The sequence below is a fragment of the Canis lupus genome, chromosome 3 (assembly GCF_003254725.2).
Source record: "Canis lupus dingo isolate Sandy chromosome 3, ASM325472v2, whole genome shotgun sequence".
NCBI lineage: Eukaryota > Metazoa > Chordata > Mammalia > Carnivora > Canidae > Canis > Canis lupus.
Window position 1 is genome coordinate 69,045,407 of NC_064245.1, and position 16,185 is coordinate 69,061,591.

The 16,185-nt window shown below is 41.5% G+C and overlaps 1 protein-coding gene and 1 long non-coding RNA gene across 3 annotated transcripts in view; one reads left to right on the plus strand and one right to left on the minus strand.

Moving 5' to 3' along the window:
• Window positions 1-13,644, minus strand: part of LOC112653551 (uncharacterized) — a 28,371-nt gene extending 14,727 nt beyond the window's left edge. The window contains exons 1-3 of the long non-coding RNA XR_003132270.3: window positions 13,569-13,644; window positions 3,355-4,318; window positions 164-315 (exon numbers count right to left, since the gene is read on the minus strand). This is a non-coding gene — a long non-coding RNA (uncharacterized LOC112653551). The remainder of the gene's footprint in view (window positions 1-163; window positions 316-3,354; window positions 4,319-13,568) is intronic.
• CLNK (cytokine dependent hematopoietic cell linker) overlaps window positions 1-16,185 on the plus strand; it is a 207,991-nt gene that overhangs the window by 43,885 nt on the left and 147,921 nt on the right. The window contains exon 1 of one of the 2 annotated variants that reach the window (XM_025437777.3): window positions 3,256-3,455. The exons of the other annotated variant lie outside the window; for it this stretch is intronic. The gene's annotated coding sequence lies outside the window, so the exon portion shown is untranslated. Of the gene's footprint in view, window positions 1-3,255; window positions 3,456-16,185 lie in introns of those variants that run through there. 2 annotated transcript variants of the gene reach the window in all.

Consider the following 16,185-nt stretch of genomic DNA (forward strand, 5'->3'; position numbering starts at 1 on the left):
GTCCTTGAACATGATTAGGTCTTGAAAGTCCTGCTTTGTGTTTTGTGTGTGTATGTGTTTATCTGTTTTTTTTTTTTCCTGTGATTCTTCCATACAATCTACCCAAGGTCTTCATACCCTGAGTGGACTAACCAGATAGTGAAATCCACAGAGACAAACTCACTGTGTCAAGTATTGACAGAAATATCCCATTCAGACCCATAGGCAGCTCAGTCCATACACTGCATCCTTTGTCCACAGATGTTGTAGATCACTTATCCATCAGGCAGTGTTTCTGGTGGCCTTCTATAATGCATTAGTGGCATTGCAAAAGCACTCCAGAAAAAAACAAGGGATGAATATCAATTAGATGCCAGGCACAGCACTAGACACTTTGTAGGAGACAAGCAATGTAATCCTCACGGTAAATATTATCATCACCAATTTGCATATGAGACAAGTCCTTGGCCCAAAGCCAGGTAGACTTTCAGTGACACGTATCAGTAATTTTGATCTGGCCATTAAAACCCAAACTCCTCTGGATTTTCCCAACATCCGCCAGGTTGACTCAGGATCCATGGACCCAATAAACTATGGAGGTGGGGTGTAGAATGTGGTGGGCAGGAGATAAGAATTCATGAATCAATTAACATAAAATAAATCATCATCCAAATCAAAGATGACTGTGAGTTAGTCCTCTCCCTGGGGATGTAAGGTGCACAGCAAGAAAAAGGGAGATGTGGATGGGAATTTGTGGGTAGCTGGCTCATACTCAGAGAACACAGCCAGTCTTTCTAGCTGCTTCTGCACTATGCCCTCTTTGTTGTCTCTGCCTCTCAGTCACCTTTGTTTTTTTAGTTTCTTCCAGTGAGCTACATATGCTGTCTCTTCCACCCTGGCATTTAGATATACAGTCACCTTGGCCCAGAACATTCTCCTTGACTTTTTCTCCCCCTTCTTCCCCTTCTGCTTCTTTCCCTACCTCTTTCCATTCTTCCTCCCTCCCTCCCTCCCTTCCTTCCTTCTTTTTCTCCTGCCTTCTTTCCTTCATGTCTTCTCCCCTGCCCCCCTTCCCCTCTTTTGGTCCAACAAATTCTAACTCATCATTAAAGACCTTTAAAATCACCTCATCCTGAGGGGAGTCAGTCCTCCCCAAGCCCTCAGAGTAGAATACCATCTACACTATTAACAACATTCTTGCTATACCAAACTATATTCAATTCTTCTTTGGTAAAAAGCAGGGGGTTTTCATATCATCAGGGTTTAAGTTCCCATTGTGGTCCAGCTGCGAACTAGATTCCAACATGGGTATTAGATTATTTCCCAAAGAAGGCCACAGTAACTACTTTCCCTGTACCTACCCCTTGGGTGATTTTCCCCCACATTCATTCTGGACTTGCCCATGGGATTTGCTTTGGCTAATGGGACCATAATAAACAGGATGCAAGCAGAGACTTGGAAAAGATTTGAGCCTTGAGACTTTCCCTCTCTGCTGCACCAGACCCCTGCAACTACCACGTATTTGAGCCTGAGTTAACCTGCTGGATGATAACAAGTCAAGTGGAGAACTGAGGCATCTGGCTGACCTCCTGCTAACCAACAGAAACAATCAATGTAAGGACCTCACATTCTCCAGCTGCCTTCTAGCCAACCAGCAAAGACCAGATAATCAGGTATTGCTATGGGTTGAATTGTGCCTCCCACAACCAAATTCGTATGTTAAAATCCTAACCTCTAGCACCTCAGAATGTGACCTTATCTGAAGACAGGGTCTTCAAAAGGTAATCAAGTAAAAATGAGATCATTAGGGTGGACTCTACTTCTGTGTGACTGGTATCCTTATAAGAAAGGGAAATGTACAAGCACAAGAAGAATTCAACATGAAGATGACGACCACCATCTACAAGGAAGGAACAGAGGCCTGGAAGGAACGAATCCTGCCAACACCTTGATTCAGACTTCTGGTCTCCAGAACTGGGAGGCAATGCATTTGTGTTGCTTTAGCCGCCCACTTTGCAGAACTTTGCTGTGCAGCCCTAGGAAACTAACACAGGCCCAGACCAAATGAGCCATGCAATTGTGAACTCAAGAAAATGGCTACTATTTTAAGCCCCTGGTGCATCAGAAGCTAATTGATAAAGTGAATAAATTACTTGAATTTCCCTAAATTTCAGTTTTCACAATCACAAAAGGGGTTTAAATGTCTTTTCCTCACATTATTATCAGTAAGATTTAGTAGGATAATGCCTACAAAGTGCTTAACACCATTCTTGGCACGTAATTAACATTTAATGAGTGCTTAGTTTAACATTACCTTTGGGGTATATATTAAGTCAAAACCCGATTTATATACCCAAGAAGAGACACACTTCTACCTTTGAGTTTATTTTAAATGATGTTGGGATTTATTGTAGAATTCAACATCAATTTGGGCAGCCTGGGTGGCTCAAGCGGTTTAGTGCCGCCTTTAGCCCAGGACGTGATCCTAGAGACCCAGGATCGAGTCCCACGTCGGGCTCCCTGCATGGAGCCTGCTTTTCCCTCTGCCTGTGTTTCTGCCTCTGTGTGTGTGTGTGTGTGTGTGTGTGTGTCTCATGAATGAATAAATAAAATCTTTTTTAAAAAGAGAAAGAATTCAATGTCAATTTCTATAAAACCAGAAGGTCAAGTGTCGAGTGCCGGATTACACCAGGCACTTGCAAGATCTTGCTTCCAGCTGAAATGAACCAGAAGGAAGGCAGAGAGAAATTAAATATGCTGAGCACCTAACATGTGCTCCAAACCTTGGTACATGTCTTCATGTACATTATTTTGTTCATTTCTTGGAACAGCTCTAAAATATAAAATTTTATCCCTCAATCATAAACATGGAAGCTAGTTGAGAAACGGCAAATTGTCCAAGATCATAAAACTAACAATTAGTACAACAGGAATAAGAGCCAGGCATTTCTCGTGCTCCCTCTGTTGTACCTGAGGGATGTAGTTCATGTGTCTTGTGGTCTCAGGATGCCACTGGTAACATCAAGTCATAGGATAGATAATTAATTAGTTTCAGTGTACATGTGAAAAGGACTAGCAAAATCCATCTTTTATGCTTGAATGTTGCTCAGAAATCTGTTTTAGCATATTCTAGTAATTGTGAAGGGCCACTGAGGGACTCCATGTGTCTTTAAGGACACTCTTTTGGGTTGGAAGACCTTAGCCTCCGATGGCTTCACATACTGCACTTCAACTGAAGAGGAAGTCCTACCCACACACAGGTCCTACACCCTAATCTGTGGTCACATTTCACAGGAAACCAAGCCTAAAACAGACCTAGGAGGAGCTTTTTGCTAAAGGACACTGTTTAGCATTGAGAATAATTCACTGTCTTACGGATTACTGGCTCCTGGAGTTCTCTGCAATGCTGCCACAGGGGCTCCTCGCAGAAGACCAACATCTCAGCACGGGACCTTGTGCACGTCCATGCTCTTCAGGTAAACTAAGTAGGCCAGGTCCATCTGGGTGGGCATCTCACTGGCATGAATGATCATTAAGAAAGAGCTGACACCAAGCAAAAAAAGTTTTTATAATGTCCAATGCTGGGCCTTCTTTAAAGCATTGAACAGCATAAAGAAAGCCAGCTCCCTTAACTCACTTTTTAAAGATCCCTTCATTCTGTTGGAAGAAAGAATCAAGATACCTACCCATTAAAAATTAAAAGACTAGATGTTTTCAATCTTCTCATCCTGGAGCTTGGACCCCCTGACTGTTTGCTACTAAAATCTAAAGGCCAGGCTGGTTGCTGGCTTTCTTGGCTGACCTTCATTAGGACAGCCCCCTAGAAAGGCAGCCTCATTTCAAAATAGGTCATTGAAAGTAGAAGTTAACTCCTGAAGCCCCTGTGGATATATATTTTTTAATATTCTAAATTGAAATCGTTTCCTTTCTGGTTTGGGGTGACTTTGGAATCATGCTGACCATCCTCTCACTCACAAGGATGAGGAGCTCAAATGTAAGAGTGAAGGTGGGTACAATGCTTGCCCTCCAAGATGCCAGGAGGCATCTCTGCCAGGTTTTTCTTGGAGAAAACAAACAAAATCTAAATGAGTGAGACAGAAAAGAGAGTGTAATCAAGGTCTGTTTGCTTTACAAGATATTGACATGGCCATAATTTATCAATACTGACTTTTTTATTGTGTACCAATGTTACTTATCTGATTATCCTCTTTATCTCTATTGTATTGTAGACCCTCGATCATGTTGCTCCATGCTGTTGATCCCTGAGGCTCCCTCAAACCATAGGGAATGGTTATTTCAAAACTCAGGAAGACAGCAGTAGGTCAGGCCAATTGGAGGTCTGCCAGAGAAATGACACAATTTCAGAAAGCCTCTGAGAAACTTAAGATAAAATATGCCCCAGAGAAGGAGGAAAGGCAACTGGCATTTACAACTCTGTCTCTTGCTGGCCAGTCTGTGTGTAATAACTCACTTGATCCTCATACCCCACCTTGAGAGTTAGGTAATATTCTCCTCGGTTTACAGAAGAACTTGAGTGGTCCGAGTAAATGTTCAAGGTTGTCCAGCCACTACTGTCTTAAGAGAATTCAAAAGTACCCTGATTGCTCCTGAGCTGACTGAGAGGAATGGTGTTTTTTGGCAGCTTCCTAGGGTTCATCTTGAAACTGTTCCTGGAGTAGTGTTAGAAATATCTAATAGTGATATTTCTCTTTCTTCTCTCCAAGGAGCCTTCTCAGATGACTCCATGAGCAAGACCATTCTAAAACCAAAGATTACACTTTTCTGTACCATCTGGCCAGCGCTGGCCTTAGCATCAAGGGACCCTATTTCTAGCTCACTCTGCCATGAGTCAGGTGCTGTCCTGGAAAGACAGTGGGATTTAACATCTGACAAGTTGGTCAGAATCCAAACTCTGCCATTTGGATCAGACATATTACTTTAGCTCCTCCAATCCTCGATTCCTGCATCTTTAAAATGGACCAAGATCACTTAACACTTGCACGGACAAACTATTTAGCTTCGATAATAAACTATTTGTATTAAATGAAATATGATATATATTTAACACTTAGTAAGCACTCAATAAATGTTGACTCACTCATCATTACTTTCCTCACCCCAAATCAACACTAACCTTATTCCTAAAACATGCCCATAATCACATAGAACTTATTAATACATATAAATATATGAATATTTGATTTTAGTCATCTCACTAGACAATAGTAATATATCACAGTTGCATAACCTTAAAGTAGCCTTAAATAAGTAGGCAGGATATTAGAAACGACAAATACCCACCATTTGTTTCAACGTGGATGGAACTGGAGGGTATTATGCTGAGTGAAATAAGTAGAAGGGGAGGTGGGTGGGGGGTGGAGGTGACTGGGTGACGGGCACTGAGTGGGGCACTTAATGGGATGAGCACTGGGTGTTATTCTATATGTTGGCAAATTGAACACCAATAAAAAATAAATTTATTAAAAAAATAAATAAATAAGTAGGCAGGATGACATCGGGTCATTTAAAAGATGTTGCCACTAAAACTCAGAGAAGTTAAATAGATAGAGAAGGAGCTTTGAGGTCAGTCAAAACTGTATGTGAATGTGACGTGTGACATGTGTGTCTTTGGGTAAGTGGCTTAGCCTCTCTGAGCTTCTGTCAGCTGTTGCTGGTGTGTGTAACTCAAAGCTGGGTAAAATAATATACTTTAGGTGTGAAAATGAGAAGCAAATGTACAGACAGTGTCTGACACAGAAATGACATTCAGGAAATGGACAAACGGCCTCTATGCAGTGTCGCTGCCAAGGTCACACAGTGAGTAGTAGAGCTTGCTCTAGAAGTATCTTTTTATGAACACCACTACATAAAGTCATTATATTCATATGTCAACTATACTTCAATAATAACTTTTAAAAAGTAGTTATAGGCACCATTGCAGACAACTGCTAAGGTCTACCAAGACCTGAGTTCTGTCTGGACAGTTCCTCCAGGCTATGCCTACGCATTCTAGCGTGAGAAAAATACAGCACTTAGAGGGGTTACATCATTAAACAGAGGTAACTGCTGGAATCTAAATTAGGTTTAAGATTTTTGCAGATTGAAACAAAATGTCCAGTGATGTTGTGAATTATCAATAAGTGTAAGAAATAAGTCTGTTTAGATAAGTTCAGTATCAGTAACTTAAGAAAGAAAAATTACCATAAAAAACAGAATTGTGGGGAAAAAATCATTGTGGGAATATACTTTGTGGGTTTTGTTTCTTTTGTTACTTTTGTGAATGGAATACTTTAAGAATCATCATGATGGTTTACTCTATTTTTAGTAGATTTATTTATTCTTCCTCTCTACAAGAGAATGCTGAGGTTCAGAGAGATTCCCTACATTGTCCATTTCATACAGTGATTAACAGGGAAAGCCAGAAATGGGACCTGGGTCTACCTGAATCCTAAGCTACTACTTCATGTGAGATGCTTCATCCATTCTTCTCCTGAACGTGTTCAGGGTCACGCTCATAGCATCACTTTCCTTCAAACTAAACAAAGCATTTTAGGATTCTCAGATAGACCATGAGAAATAGTAAAACTGGTGTTTGATCTTGGTTATTTTATTTCATTGGCGATACTAATTGAAAGATTATTTCCCAAAGATTTAAGCATGAAAAATAGAAGTTTACTGTGCTGAAATGGCACTGTGTATAGCTACCTGCCATCTAAACCAAGAGGAGTCAAAAGATCTGAACATGACATGGAAAGTCAATATCCATGTGTTCGAAGACGCAGCCTTCCATTATGGTGGGTTTTCTTTAGAACTTAGTGTGAGATAAATATGAGGGGTGCCTAATGGCCCAGGCCTAACCTCTGAGAGGGTTAAGGCTTTGTGGAATCCTTGTGGACCCATATTTAATCATTGGCTTTGCAGATTTCATCCAAGGCATTCAAAGTTGATGGGATTCAGGGATGTTATCTCATCCTGGCATTCTGACCCATATATCTATCTTATGTGATAGATAGGGTTCAAGTATTAAAAGTGTATTCGGGTTGTAAGTTCCTTTCCAATAGACCAATCTATGCAGGACACCAAATTATTGCTGGAAGGTAGTTTTCTGAAAACAAAATCAGAGCTATGTCATTACAATCACTCGACTCACTGAGCTATTGATGGTCTGATGTCTTGATAGGCACCCAGGAGCCAGTCTGCCCCATGACTACTTATGATGGCCATAGATCACATCCCCCTTACTCCAGGACCTGTCCAGGGATCTCCTGATGAGCTTCATCTCTATGGGCATTCCCTGTTAGAACACTTCCCTATCCCAAACTCCGACTTCTGTTCCCAAGCACTTCCTACTTCACGGCTCCACCCACTTTTTGAGAAATAAATAACCTGGGTTTGGATTCAGACTGCTACTTCCTAGTAGAATGATTTCAGGCAAGTTATCTAACCTCTTCGAATCCCAAGTTATCCTTCATAAGATGGAATTGCAATACCCTTCTGGATGTGTGGGGAGGAATGAGATGTGGTATATAAAAATTACGTATGCACTATAGTGCATGGAAATTATTAAGAGCAAAGTAAAGGATAATGGCTATATTATCATTTTTAGCACCATTAATTGACATTCAGGCAAGCTTTTATTAGATTCTTTGGCCTCTTTTCTCTCTTTAAGAATTTTGACCTAAAGAAGTCCTATTTTAAGGTGATATCTCCAGAAAGCTAATCTCATCATTTTCATATTTATTTTAATCATTCATCTTTCAAAGCTTTGGTAATATCTTGCAACTTCTCAAATGTATAGATTCTCTGAAATTATTTATATTTAATTAAAAATCATAGAAGTTCTTTTAGAGTAGTTTCCTTGCCAATTTCAAATCCTCACTGTCCTTCACGGTACTGATAAATTTAGAAATTGGTCAATAGTTACTTGTCGAGCTAGACTGCATAACCGTTTATAGTTGACAAGATACTTTCACTGCCATCAGCCCACTTGGCCTTCAAACCCATCCTATGATCAAAGGAGGGTAAGTGTTTATAACCCCTTTTTTCCAGTTAGAGAAACAGAGTCAAGTTGCACAGTGCTCTATATAGTTCACCATACCTGGGCTTAAAGACTTGCTTCCCATCTTGCCCAGTGAGTGATTCTGAATAAAAGGAGGGGCAATGAAAGAGTTAATTATATGGAGGAAGCTCAATTCAGGGGTTAAGTTCTAAATGCACTTGAAGTTTCAAAGGAAGCAGTGACCTCATCTGAATCCATACTGTGCATTTGTTCACTAGACAGATTTGGCTCAAGAGGACTCTTGCTGAACAAAATGACAGAATTGTTCGATATTGAAAAATCTGGGTCATTTGGATTGTTGCCGTAGGATGAAATCTAAAGTAAACAGGGTGTCCTACATAGGGTTCTGGCATTCAGCAGACAGTGTTATTATTATTATTGTTGTTGTTGATTACATTACTCTCAGCCCAGTGCCTATTAGATTACCTGGCTTTTCATCCCCCATCTTTGGATTTAAAGATGCTCTCAAATTTCTTTAAGACCCACCTTACTATGAAACAGATCCTCTGAAAATGACCAGCATTATTAAGCAGGTGGTTAATAAATGACTATTTCAAGAATGACAGTACTTTCACCATCAGCCTTTGGATGTTAGTGAGGGAGGTAGGGTCACTGGACCTATCTCCAGGGCCGGCCTGTAAATTATGGCAGATGATGACAAATAGATGATAGATGGATGGATAGATAGACAGATAAGGGCCTGGCAGTACCAGCCCTAATCAGTGTGCTCCTGCCATGATTTATGAGAGCCAAATTCAAATGGGTTGAGGCAAATAAGTACACCTTTAAAAAATAATATGGAAACATCTGATCAGGCTCTCGATAATCTACGTTTTGTTTTTGCTACAGTCTAGTTTTATCTGAGCAATAAAACCACTTCAATGATAAGAGAGCAGGAAGAGGGAAGGACAGGAGAGAAGGAGGTGAAAGAGGAGAAGGAGACAGATGAAGGAAAGGACAGAAGGAAGAGATGGTTGTGAGGAAACAGCATGAGTGAGTGAGAAAAAGGATAAAGCAAGAGACTATTTACTACAAAATTGGGGGGAAAAAGAGAGGAAAGAGAAAATTCCTACCACAGAAGGAGGGAAATCCCTTCTGCAGAAGAGAAAAGGAGATGTCTTTTGAAAATAAAATGCACCAGGAGAGATATGTTCCAAAATCTATAGATTGCATCATATCATTAAGGGTGTTTTCAAAATCATTTTAAAAAAAAATGGATGCAGGTGCACATCGCCTCGTCTTGAGATACTTAAGGGAAGTAACTTGTTACCAAGACAGTTGCAAAATCTTTTTTTTTTAAATATTCCTGTACTTAATAGCAGAAAAACTAGGAAAGCAGTCTCCCATGTTCCTCGAAAAAAAAAATCTATAATAACAATCCATTTGACTCCAAATGCCTCCATTTGTTGGAAATCCAATAAAATTAAATGTTATACTTAATTAAATGTAGCTGATTGCTCTGACCAGGGTACAGAAATAGAAATCCAATCAGCATACAGCTTCCTCTAAGTCTGAGCACCTCTAAGATGTAATTTTCTCATTTTTTGTGTGAAAACAGAAGAAAATCGTATATAATTGTGACCAAATTAATAAACACCTGCATCTGAGAAGTCAGATATTTCAATATGTTTGCTAAAAGCATATGCAAGCGTGCACACACAGACACCCGTGTGCACTCCCTGGCCCTCTGCCTCAAAATACTCACACGGTACCCCCCTCTTTCCCCGCCTCAACTCAAAGTGACATCCATCATTTGGAATCTGTCGGATGTGACTATGTAGAGAATCAGATGTGTACTGTATGCACTTTACGCTGGGTTCTTTTCCTGTTTTCGTGGTTTAATGAGAAAAAGCATTAAGCCCTAATTCGGACCCTCCTCTCCAGCCTTGACCCAGTTTTAGCTGCAGAGCTACATTGCACCTTCTTGACTGTCTCTCCTATTCTCCTCAGCAGTTCATAGTTTGCTTCTTCCATTTCTTGTGTCTGTTCAGGCACACTGTCATTTAACTAGCATGATGTTTCTTAACCTTTGAAATAAAGAGGCTAGCATGTTTATAAGCCTTATCTTCAAAGAATGAGTGAGAAATATTTGAGAGTAAAAAAAAAAACTATTCTTCACTGTAAAAGCATTGTTTTTCCTTCATAAAATATTAATTTCGGATCAGGGCTCAGGTGAAATGCAGCAGAAATATTTATGATAACATGTCTCTTTGCAAGCTCTGTTTGGTAGCACTGGTGAATTCCCAATGGAAAACAAGAGTTCTCCAGGATAAAGGAAATGTGATTTGTTGCTTTACATATTTCCAATTGTTTAAACTGCTTATGGTACCATAAGGGTATTAATTATTTTTGGATTAAGATCCGCACCCAAATCCAATCCATTTATAAAACAAGTCTCTCCTTCCTAACATATTCACTGAGACCCCAGGCGGTTTCAAGCTCAGAAGCAGCCATCCTGGTTTTAAAGCACAAATCTAATGTGTGTTCTTTGGGAATCCTAAACCAACGCCTATCTATAGGACCTTGCTTTCTTTATTTTAATAGTTTTCTGAAATATTAATGTGTTTTAACCATCAAATCCATTATCTTCTTTAAAAAATGATTTCAACCCACAAAGTATTTAGTAAGCTAATTGAATATAATAATTGGGACCATCTGATCCTCCAAAATTGTAGGGTTATGTGGCCAAAATGGATGCTTAGGGCAGGGACCCCCACCCCTAATCTCAGGATCCCAGCCATGCTGTGCACCTCTCTTTGATAGGGTCTTCTTTATGCTTGAGAGCAGTGGATTGAGTTTTAATGGGAGGCAGCAGAGGATATAGTAGTGTTTCTCAAACTGGGCTTCATTTTGGATCCCAAAGAGCTTCAGAGCCTTAGGTGTCTGTAAATCTCATGAGAACTCTATCAGTGAAATGAAAGCACAGATTTCTAAGTCAAAATTAATTAAAAGTGTATTGTTTCTTTTGTCGAGGCTTTGGAACCTGGTACATAGTCAGGCAATTATAGTGCCCATGTTGGTTAGCATTTAGGATTAGATTTGCACTGGCATCTAACGTTTAATACAGTTGACATCTCTCCTTGTTGGAGAAATAAACAGTCATCGTGAAAAGAGGTGGCCTCTCCCTGAGGACTCCCCACGGCCCCAGGATCTCCCGCCTGGCCCCTCCCTGACTGTGGGCCCCTGCAGGCAGAGTGTAGTCTCTTCTCAAGAACCTCATGTGCTTCTGCCAGCATCCCACCGCAGAGCCAGCCCTGGCCATATTAGTGCCATTTGGACCAAGGACCCTGCTGTGGCTGACAGATGGCACCTGAGGATCATTTCTCTTTGATCACAAAAGCCATGCTTAGGCTTTGTTTCTATGGCTAACTAGGAAGAGAAACTGAAAGAAATGCCCCAATTCCTATAAAAAATAAATGTGCAAACACATGAGATTTTCTCCCTGGCTACACCTTGCAGCCTCTCCTGGTTGCTGAGTAAGGCAAGAAAAGCAAGCATCCAATGATGCTCTTTCATCTTGGACAATCTCTAGTTCCAGAAGTCCCTTGATGGCCTGCAGGGGTCTCCCCCTTATTTCCATTATTATGCCCTAAGTAGGGCTCAGGGTGACTCATAAGGAGCAATAGAGGAACGAGTAAGGAAATCTTCCACTGACCCTGTAGGAGCTGTCTGGACCCCTCTGGGCATGCCTTCCTCCGCATTCCAATACCACTGTGTGTTCCTCTATTATTTACAGATACATATTTAATTTCACTCTGTACAATCGCTTACAGCACCATGGAGAAAACAAACCAGTGTTGTGAGGCAGGGCTTTGCTCTGTGGTCTCTAATTCCTCGTATTTAGATGGATGGTGCCCACCGCATAGTAGAACCTCAATAAACATTCACAGAACACATGAACAAATCCAAGCCCAAAGGACAGATGTGGGAGCCTGAGTTTTACTCACTCATTGCCCATAGATAAGACCTGACAGAGGAATTGCTGCTTGGTGAGATTAGAAGCCTTTCCCACTGTTAACTATGGCATCAGTGTTTGGACGTGATGGATTTGCTTTACACATCTCACTGAAAATTAACTTAGAAATAACTCTAAGCATGTAGAGGATTCTTTATAAGCACTGATGTGACTGAATTTCCATTTAGGATGATCCCAGGACAGCAAGGCAGGTGGAAGTGCGCTCCTGTGACACTTCACTCAGGAATGTGAAAATGCCAGTGAATGGCACCAAGCAGATAGAGCTCAGAAGGGAAGCTTTCATGTCCACTTCCTTCTGCCACCATCGCCATCAAAATACCTGGGGCATTTTTAAAAATATCAATACCTGAACTACACCCCACAACAACCGGATCAAACTTTCTAGGGCATCAATATTTGTTAAAGCTCCCCAGGTAATTCTGAAGGGCAGACAGATGTGAGAACCCATGTTTGCCCCACCAGTGGTCATGAATGGCAGGGAAGTGCTTCTCATTTCTGAAGACTAAAACCTAAAAATCATGAAGGACATTTAATCTTAAAGTTCAACTTAGCCTCAATCACTATCCTTCCATATCTCAGATATCCTATGGATATCCTCACAAGAGCCCTACCATAGCTCTTGGGTTACCCCCACCTTATAGATAAGCAAACTGAGGCTGACAGCAGGTAGATTGCTGTCCCAACATATAACTAGAAAGCACCAAGGGGAATGGTTTGCAGCACCAGCTTATTGTACATGCAACGTAGGGTGTGTTACTTAACTTCTGTGAATGTCAGTTTAGTTTTGTATAAAACAAGAATGATAATATGGACCATACAGGGTTACCATGGTGGGGCAGGGACACCTAACAGGTGTTTGGTGTTCATCACATACAGATGCTCATTTTTTATAATATATCACCTTCATGAAGCCTATGGACATGAAATTCTTTCTGTCTGACTCGCCGTATCTCATTCTCATGACATCCTCTACAAAGTGACTGAGATCAGATAGAACTAGAGCATTCTGGGACAGGTCTTAGGCGCTCTGAATAAAGCAAAGAGCTGTTTGCCTCATAAAGTGCCATCCAGGGATCGCTGGGTGGCTCAGCGGTTTAGCGCCACCTTTGGCCCAGGGTGTGATCCTGGAGTCCCAGGATTGAGTTACATGTCAGGCTCCCTGCATGGAGCCTGCTTCTCCCTCTGCCTGTGTCTCTGTCTCTCTCTCTCTCTGTGTGTGTGTGTCTCTCAGGAATAAATAAATAAAATCTTAAAAAAAAGAATTTAAAGAAATAAGTAAAGTGCCATCCATTACATCATGCCATTACTTGGATGGCTTGTTGTGGGTCACTAAGACCCCAAATTTTGCTTTTTAAATGCTAGAAAGTTTGGACTCCTTTCATGACATTTTAAAATTCTTTTTATACAGTAGGCTGTTCACATATCTTGAAAGCTGCTAGTAATATCTTTTTTGAACTCTTGTTAAGATTTTATAATACAAGCTGTTACAGATCAAATAATTCACAAAGGTTTAAGGACAAGGCAAAAGTTAAGGGGTTCCTCCCCAGTCCCTACCCTGTCCATTCCTGATGTCCTTCATGTGAGCGCTTTGGCAAAGCCTCTGCAATGTTGCTCTGGAGGAAGCTTGACCAGAGAAGACAATAAAATGGGAGAAACATAATTACATACATCCAACTTTTTTAAGACTATTTGTGTTACCAAATATGGAAGAGCTATAGTTTTGTTTTTAAAAAAAAAAAAAAAAAGAAAGAACTATTTTACAGAATCTTTGAGCTACAAAGGACCTATTTGGACCAACCTGATCATTTCTCAGGTGAAAAACTGAGGCAGAACATTTCAATGCATTGCTCAAGACTACACAGTGAGTGCCAAGTGAGGCTGGAAAGCAGTGTCTTCCCTGGCCACCTCCCCAGGCCTCAGATCCAAGGCAGTAAGCCTTGCAGGGGACCATCCTGCACCCTGTGATTCCTTCACTCTGTACCTAAAGCTGGCCAGGAGCCAGGCACAGAATGGACCCTCCATAAAAATTGTCTTCCTTTTTCCATCTCAACACTGCTCTCTGATGCACTCGAAGAAATGAAGTGAGTGTATAAGCAACACATTTAAATGGTGGGTGGCCCTAATGTGAGGAAGGGGGTGCGAATCTGTCCTGAGTGACCATAATCAAGTAATTTAATTCCTCTGAATATTAATATCCGAAAATCAATGTCAACATAACCCTAGATAGCCAAATATAACACGGTGGATGTTAAAGCAACCTACAGGCTTTACTTTGTTATACAACTAATTGCCTAAGCATCTTTCCATAACACCTTATAGTTTGCAAAACATTTTCAGATTCATCAATTGATTTCATGCTTAGAACAACACAATAAAAGAAAGATGTGGGCATTAGCATTTATAAGTGAGGAGACGCCACCTATTCCTACAAGGTCACACAGCCAGTTAATGACAGCATGGGGACTGAGGAGCATTCTTCAACGTCCAGTACGGGACTGTGTTTTAGGGATAAAGGTTCAAGCCCTTTTCCCCACCTCTATGAAGAGACAATGTTCAAAGAGGCCAAGCACTAGATAGTCTACACCACATCCAGAGAGGATTGTCAGCGGATGAGAGCCCACAGCTCCCTCCCCTTTCCCTGTTACCACTCACTAGAAGCAGAAGGTGAGGCGGTGAGGCGAGCAGCTGTGAAGTCACACACAGGACGTCTGAGCACCTGGAGCTTAGTCTGGCTTTTATCAACTTTCATTGCCCTTCCTGGTCCAGGATCACATAGCTGAAGCCGAAAGCCCATCCTTTGTCATGCATGGTCCCTAACGATCAAAACCCAGTGGATCTTCCCAAGTTCTTTTCCATATACTATCAACATCCAAGTTGCTGACCCTCGTGGTCCCACCGATCTGGGCAAAGCCTCTCGGGAACACTACCTATTCTGACATCTTCATTTCTCTGCAGATGGCACTGCATTTGCCTGGCACACCTTCTCTAATTCTGAACCAAGAAGATGTAGAATTAGTCTAGAAGACTCAGTTCAAGTACTACCTCCTTTGTGATGACTCTCCTGTCCTCCAAGACATAGAGGATTTGTTTAGTTCTATACGCATCTGTTTTTACAAAGCACCTTGATAACAGCCATCACAGAGAGAGGCAGCATCTATATTGTACTGAGTTTTAGGAATGCCTTGAGGACAGAGGCTGTGTCTTATTGGGCACAATATTTGCACAAAGTCAGCTTTCAGTAAATGGCAGTCAGATAGATGGATGGATAAATGCCAACAGATGAGTGGCAGAATGATCTAGAAGTGCCTAGAGCTCACTGGGGGTGTAATATGGTGGCTGGCCAGGAAATGGCATCTTTGAGTTCTGTGCTTTTGGGCTTTTCTTGCACATGAGCGATCTTGGGCACATAAGTTAACTACCCTGAACCTCAATCTTCTTAACACTGAAGTGCACTCCCTACTCTGCTACGGTCAGCTGGGAGTCCCAGGAGGCTGACGGAGAGAAACTCACCCTTGGCTTCCTGTTGAGTTTGGCCAGTGGGAGACAGCAGCAGATTCGGGCCAGGAGAAGCGTGAGGCGGGGTTTTCTGCACATCCACCACAGGGAACTGTGTGTTCCCTCCCTGTGTGTCTCTTATACTGCAGAAGCCACAGTACCCTTCTCACTAGCCCCGTGTCTGGGTCCCAGTGACCCCTGGATTCCCTGGCAACCTCCAGGACCAAGCATGGTAAAAGCACCCCCAGGTCCTCCACTTTCCTTTGTGGATTCCCTATATCCTGTTCATACCTTTTAATCCATCTCTTTATTAAACTTCTCAAATTACTAATTTGAGCATGCTGTTTCTTGATGGAACCCCAACTGATACCGGGGGCAACATCTTCCATACTCCCCCGGGGCCTTTGTGTAAGATTAAATGTAATCATTGGTGTAAGGCTCCTACTGAATACTCCCAGGGTCTCTGTGGCTAATTTATATGGTAAACAGAGTTAATAATCTCTCCTATGTGGGTGAACACCAGCCGCAAATAAAATATTGGTCCTATGCGAAGCGCTATAGAAATGTAGCTTCCAATAAATATTTCAAGGGAGAATCACGCTTGGAAAGGAGAGGCATCGTTCTTGCACATGTCTGGGTGCCCTGAGCAGAGCCCGCTGAGCAGGGGCTAACGCGT